Source organism: Aulostomus chinensis, chromosome 23, assembly GCF_037954235.1.
Source record: "Aulostomus chinensis isolate RoL2024-O1b breed Wild chromosome 23, RoL_Achi_v1.0, whole genome shotgun sequence".
NCBI lineage: Eukaryota > Metazoa > Chordata > Actinopteri > Syngnathiformes > Aulostomidae > Aulostomus > Aulostomus chinensis.
In genome coordinates, this window is record NC_141342.1 from 5,791,591 (window position 1) to 5,797,592 (window position 6,002).

The 6,002-nt window shown below is 46.5% G+C and overlaps 1 long non-coding RNA gene across 1 annotated transcript; it reads right to left on the reverse strand.

The window, feature by feature from the left end:
* Nucleotides 1–614: 614 nt before the first annotated feature.
* Nucleotides 615–2,402, reverse strand: LOC147239272 (uncharacterized). The gene is made up of 3 exons (XR_015111599.1): nucleotides 1,930–2,402; nucleotides 1,403–1,757; nucleotides 615–1,109 (listed from the first exon to the last, which is right to left on the reverse strand). It is a non-coding gene; the product is annotated as an uncharacterized LOC147239272 (long non-coding RNA).
* Between the last annotated feature and the right edge of the window lie 3,600 nt (nucleotides 2,403–6,002).

Consider the following 6,002-nt stretch of genomic DNA (forward strand, 5'->3'; position numbering starts at 1 on the left):
AGCCCACCCTCGGGTCGACGCCTGATCCGAGGATTGGCGTCACGCCAGCGCTGTTTCCCTGCTCAGTTTCTCTTTTGGTCTCCTGTGACATTTTCTCAGACAATCCAGGATCCAAGCCACCCACACGTGCAGGGGGCTCAGAGCACCAGTGGGACTTTGAGAGGAAGCAACGCCGCCTCACAACTAAACGGATGATTCGCCTCTTGTGCTTCATTAGACAGAACGCTCACCTGAGGATCTGACACCTGATCTGATGATTCAAAATGTCTGAGAAGCGAACAGTGACACATTATCTCTCCCAAGGCTGCAGGAGCAGATGCATCGTCCTCCATATTTTAAAAGTTCTACCAATATTACTTTTAATAATTCATTGGTTACATAACTTTTGAGAGAGCACATATTCCCCGATTCATCAAAGTAGAATAAAAGCTTTATTCCAGCATCTTTGTAGGGGCTCGATCCTCCGGCTGGCTGTTGTTGACACAGAGCACTGACACGCTATTTTTTTCTCACATATTAATGAGGGATAGCATCTTTCCACTTTCTTTATGGTATTTTTAATGTTTGTGACGTTGCAGAGTTTGTAGCTATTATAGAGAGAAAGTGGAGGGGAACAAAGAACTGAATAACGTTTGCATTGATTTCTGAGCAGGGATGATCGCAGCTTTGTCTGCTTTCAAGTTGCCAAATTAGATTTGCACTAATTAAATCAGAACAACACACTTAGTGGAGAATTTGCAAGACACAAAAGCATGTTCTTCAGATCATTAATGTTATGTTTGTGAGGCTGAATCACAAGTGAATGTGAGAGAAACCATTCTATTATTGGCGGACACCATCAAGAACCAAGGCCAGCAGCAGCAGCGGGTGTGCTAACAGTAGCATCCTTCGCTAGTGCTTCAGTAGCACAACTGGTTTTGTTTGAAAACAAGTCACAGTAATGGCAGTATCTCGTATTTAACCACCAGACGTCTGAGCAGGGGATGAGTTGGTGACGCATGTCTGACCACAACAACTTGATGTTGAGACGCGAGATTTGCAGCTTCATCTGGATTCAGCAGCCGCAGCGGTGGTGGTGGTGGCGGCGGCGGCGCAGCAGCATCTCCTCCCTGAGGAAGAGTCTGCGTTTGAACACCAGACTGGTTCCCTGTCTGCTTAACAGAACAGTCACATAGCACTCACAAGTACTGCTTTGTTTGCATAAATAAAGTATTTCAATTTCAGTTTGACTGCAAAGAAAATAGTTGCAGCTCACACTCTCAAGTTGGGTGTGTTCTTCGTTGTCAGTAGAGGGCAGAGGAATAAATATCACACACAAACACACACGCATGCCTGCATGCCAAGAAACATTTGGGTGCAAGCGTGTCACCAGCAGCACAGATGCCAGCCGATGGGCGCTGACCTGGCTGGCCTCTTCCTGGCTCAGCTGTCGTGGAGAGCAGGAGTTGGACCCGGGTGTCAGAGGAAGGACACGTGGAGGCGAAGGAGTCCGAGCCAGGCTGGCAGGGGTTCGTCTGGGACTCGGCCGAAAGTTAAAAAAAAAAAAGAAGACGAGAGCGATGAAGTCGGGGTGAGCAGATTTATTCCCAGCCACAGACGAATCCTTTGAACGGCTCTTACACAGCAGATGGTCTGCATGGGACCAACATTTGGCACTGGCACTTTTGCTACTGTCAGTCTGATGTGATGTCATCACCCTTGCCATCGGCATCATCAGGTAAACCTGCGAGGTTCTGTCCTCGTGTGGAAGCACACACCTGGGGAGCAAAGATGGACACAGAATCACTGCCAGTTTGCAACCTGCATTTTTACGCTCGCTGGGGTTGCTTCTGGGGCTTCATCTGGAGTCGATGAGATGAACAAAACCAGAGATGGAAGCATGATAAGAATGAACTCTGACATGGTGAATCTTTAACTCAGGTGACTGACCTGCTGGTTCTCTCGCCGCCGCCACCTTCTTCCTGGTTATTCCCGAACTTTGTCTCCAGAGAACAACAGAATGATGACAACCAAAGGTGAGTCCTCCGGACGCCTCTGATGTTGGCCTACTGAACTTCCTGGTTCTCCTCTTCTACGTTGCCTGCACCGCCATCTTCTGACGGAAGCACGCACAACTTCACCTGGTACATTGACTTCAAACCACTGGATGGTTTATAATTCACGTCCCCTGCTGCAGCGTTTCTAAAATTCACTTAAAATTCTCTTTTAGTTTTATGAAAACATGGTTTATGTGAACACACATCTATCCATCCATATTTATAAGTATATATCTCTATATAACATACACACACATACAGTATATGTGTACACATATATGAATATACACTCACTGGCCACTTTATTAGGTACACCTTGCTAGTCCTGGGTTGGACCCCCTTTTGCCTTCAGAACTGCCTTAATCCTTCGTGGCACAGATTCAACAAGGTACTGGAAACATTCCTCAGAGAGTTTGGTCCATATTGACATGATAGCCTCACACAGTTGCTGCAGATTTGTCGGCTGCACACCCATCATGCAAATCTCCCGTTCCACCACATCCCAAAGGTGCTCTACTGGGTTGAGACCTGGTGACTGTGGAGGCCAGTCACCTCATTGTCATGTTCAAGAAACCAGTCTGAGATGATTCCAGCTTCATGACACGGTGCGTTATCCTGCTGGAAGTCGCCATCAGAAGATGGGTCCACTGTGGTCATCAAGGGATGAACGTGGTCAGCAACAACACTCAGGTAGGCTGCGGCGCTGCAACGATGCTCAATTGGTACTAAGGGGCCCAAAGTGTGGCAAGAAAATATCCCCACACCATGACAGCCCCACCAGCAGCCTGAACCCTTGATACAAGGCAGGATGGATCCATGCCTTCATGTTGCTGATTCCAAGTTCTGACCCTACCATCCGAATGTTGCAGCAGAATCCAGACTCAGTCCAGGCAACGTTTCTCCAATCTTCTGTCCAATTTTGGTGAGCCTGTGTGAGTTGTAGCCTCAGTTTTCTGTTCTTAGCTGACAGGAGTGGCACCCGGCGGGGTCTTCTGCTGCTGCAGCCCATCTGCCTCAAGGTTCGACGTGGTGCGCGTTCAGATGCTCTTCTGCACACCTTGGTTGTAACCAGTGGTTATTTGAGTTCCTGTTGCCTTTCTATCAGCTTGAACCAGTCTGGCCATCCTCCTCTGACCAACAAAGCATTTTCGCCCTCAGAACTGCCGCTCACTGGATAGTCCCTCTTTTCGGACCGTTCCCTGTAAACCCTAGAGATGGTTGAGCCTGAAAGTCCCAGTAGATCAGCAGTTTCTGAAACACTCAGACCAGCCCGTCTGGCACCAACTACCATGCCACGTTCAAAGTGTCTTAACTCACCGTTCCTCCTCATTCTGATGCTCAGTTTGAACGCCAGCAGGTGGTCTTGACCATGTCTACATGCCTAAAGGCATCGAGTTGCTGCCATGTGATTGGCTGATTAGTAATTTGTGTTAACGAGCAGTTGGACAGGTGTGCCTAATAAAGTGGCCAGTGAGTGTATTCATACATATACTATATATATATTTGCCATCATCGTCTGAAAGACAGGGAATATTTGAAAGCGAATATAATATTTTAATATTTTATATTTTATTTTTATATTTTCCAGCCTGATAAATGAACCCCAGGCAAATGCCAAGGAGCCTCCTCTTGATGAGACTTTCATTTTTGTCAAGTTAGTGAATGCATTTCTAATTAGGCGGCTTCAGTGAAGCCATTTTTAGTTCGACTTTAAATAAAATTGATATCAATTTAAGTACAGAGGGTTTGATGTTTCATGCAGTACTTTTACACCAGTCTACCCTGGGTGAGTCTTGGTTAGAGCCTCGGTGTAGGGGCACAAGATAAATGACAATAATAATGAAAATAATATGGTCTTCGCCAGATACTGGCTCAGGCCCTAATAAAATACCCGTTACACATAATGGGTTGTTTATTAATGATCTGCTTCTACCAAGTAAAGAAAAGTCACATTTCCCAAAAATTCTGAAATGAGGCTTTGAAGAGCAGCTCATTCTCAGCTGTGACAGATGCTGTGATCGCCTGCTCGCCTCCGATGCTTCTGGGGTTTCATCTTCCCGTCGTTTCTTCGCGTCTTCTCTTTTATTCCTTTGACACTTCAACACAAACAAAATTGTCTGTCCTTGACAAGAAAAGTGCATCGTGATCTGGTGCCTAAAACTGAGTTGAGAAAAAAGAAGCAGAAGCAGACAAGCTTAAAGCAGGGGGTTTGGGTTGCTTGATGTGAGACTGTAGAACTGAACCAGGTTTTTCAGACCCGGGTTGATCCAGGCTGCCGACCCCATTCATCGCCGGGTGTTGCTGTTCTTTTATTCTTCCTCGTGATCACGGCTGATGTCAACAACACAGTCGTCACACCAGACAGACCTGGAGGATGTTGCCACAGCAGCAGAGTGAAGCATCTTGGTCTTGTGACAATCTTTGGTCGCTATAGTAAAAGCAGCATGGAGGACAGTGACAGAGTTTCTCTTGTATTTTTAGCTTCAGGCTGTTTTTCCAACTCAACACTGACTGAACCGTGTTGGAGCGCCACTGCCGGGACTCAGATGAAAACAAGGTGAGGCAGTGTGTGTGTGTGTGTGTGTGTGGGGGGGGGGGGGCACCATCGTCCCTCATCAACAAGTACCGAGAGACTGATGCACTGCAGGGGGTGGTGGGGGTGGAGCCTATCCCAGCAGCCTTCCCCCTGGACAGGTCACCAGTCCATGGCAGGGCCAACACATAGAGACAGACAACCATTGGCTCTCCCAGCCACGCCTACGGTCAGTTTAGAGTAGAGGTGCACCTCCAGTGCGAGGACACGACACTGATATTATCTACAGCAGGAACAATTATAACCACAACCTCCATGGATTTTTAATCCATCTGAGAAATGATGCTAGTTTTATTGCTTGAGAATAAATGTGGTGAATCTTAGTCCCTTTGGGCAACTGCATTATTTTTATGATCAAATCCTCTTTGAACAAACTGAAACAAATCAAATACGTCCAATGAAAATTGCGAATGTTTAGTCTGGTCAAGACATGGAATAATTCGAGTGCACGATCAGAATAATCCTCTAGTAGGAGCCAGAGAGCAAACGCGTGCGTGGAAAAGAAAGGGGTCGAAACTCCTTGTTGACCAAAAGAGAAAACGTCTGAGAAGGAACAGATGAACTTGGCGAGACACAGAAGCGTATTTGTGATGTCACAAATTGATTTGATGTGGGTGATGCATCGCTTTAAAAGTCACATGGTGAACATGAAACAGAAGATCTTTAAAATAATAAATCACGCGCTAAAAATCCATGATCCCACCAGCAGGTGGCTCCTTCAGTCCAGAGCCGAGAGCAGCAGGACTCAGATCCATGTTTTCAGTATAGAGTCGTTTTGGTAGCAGCGTGAAAATCAGCCTCATAAATGAGCAGAGTTAGCAAAATTAAATTAGCAGTTTATTAAGATCATTAGGATGGATTAGATTATAAATGTTGGCGCCAGTTGGGTTGGGCTCTAGCTGGAGAACAAATAGCCTCAGCTGCAGTCCATGACAACACAAAACCCTGCAATTGAACCATCCAGCATCTGACTGAAAGTGTGTGTGTGTGTGTGTGTGTGTGTGTGTGTGTGTGTGTGTGTGTGTGTGTGTAATTGAACTGTCCAGCATCTGACTGAAAGTGTGTGTGTGTGTGTGTGTGTAATTGAACTGTCCAGCAGGCTGCAGGGATGTTCATTGATTAGCGCCTCAGACCAAGCAGCCCTCCATCTGTATGGACGGATGTTATTAGCCTTCTTGCTCACCTTCGTGAGGCTCGCCGCCGCCTCGGCTCGATATCACACACTGAGTATGACACATGGACGCCATCTGGGAAAAAGGAGAAATCTATCAAATGTATTTTTGGGCTCTTGCTGATTCCACACATCCGCAGTGCCACTAATTATTAATCATTAGAGGTTTCTTTCCCTGTCAATACCCTGCAGGCCCCAATGC